This window comes from Henckelia pumila, chromosome 4, assembly GCF_033568475.1.
Source record: "Henckelia pumila isolate YLH828 chromosome 4, ASM3356847v2, whole genome shotgun sequence".
Taxonomy (NCBI): Eukaryota; Viridiplantae; Streptophyta; class Magnoliopsida; order Lamiales; family Gesneriaceae; genus Henckelia; species Henckelia pumila.
Window position 1 is genome coordinate 189,722,856 of NC_133123.1, and position 811 is coordinate 189,723,666.

The following is an 811-nucleotide window of genomic DNA, read 5'->3' on the forward strand; positions in this document are numbered from 1 at the left end:
AGGAAAGACTCAAAAAATGCAATTGTTCCCTTAATATAATCCACTACATAATTATAAGAGATATTAGTAGTTTAAAGGCATGAAAATAATTTTAAAAAAGAACTCAAACTCGAGTACTTCCACACAGTACAAACTTTAAATGAGCTGCAGGCGAGCTCCACACAAGTAGCTCAACATCTACAAAGTAAGAATAAAAGTGAAAAACAATGATAAAATATAAATATTCAAGAAACCAAGTAATTAGTATATTAAATTCAATGAACACATCAAAGACTCAGTTTTTGCATCACCCATAATGTCTTGAAGGGGAATCCGAGTAGCTCTTCATTTGTTTGTTCATAGATGTAAATCAAGAAAGATAATTCCAGAAGTCAATTTTGGAGATAAGCACTCCCATGAAGAACCAACAAGGTAAACATAAATGAACAAATTTTAAAACTTTTCATATGCACCAAACCGAGCACTAGTATATCTCCGTACCAAAGCATTTGTATTTGTCCATTTTGGAACCACTTGGCCTTGACCATATAAGCTTCAATGGTATGGATCCACTGTCGTTGCATAAGGTAATAAGTTAATTGTTGCTTAAACAGAAATGACCAGGGAATTTATAAAAAGCAACATTAAAAAAGTTTATTTATATATAATTACCACTCTTGCAAGGAAATGGAGAACGTTTATCATGTTGTTTGAGAATCTTTTGAGCTATCTCTGTAGTTGTGTTGTATAATGCCATGTAGCATATTTTCATGTAATCGGGTAGATTCTCTATTGCGTCCACATCCCATCTGCAACAGATTAGTTCAACTAA

The 811-nt window shown here is 32.7% G+C and overlaps 1 non-coding gene across 1 annotated transcript; it reads right to left on the reverse strand.

The window, feature by feature from the left end:
• Positions 1–262: 262 nt before the first annotated feature.
• On the reverse strand, positions 263–334 carry LOC140870237 (small nucleolar RNA snoR60). The gene has a single exon (XR_012147207.1). It is a non-coding gene; the product is annotated as a small nucleolar RNA snoR60 (small nucleolar RNA).
• Between the last annotated feature and the right edge of the window lie 477 nt (positions 335–811).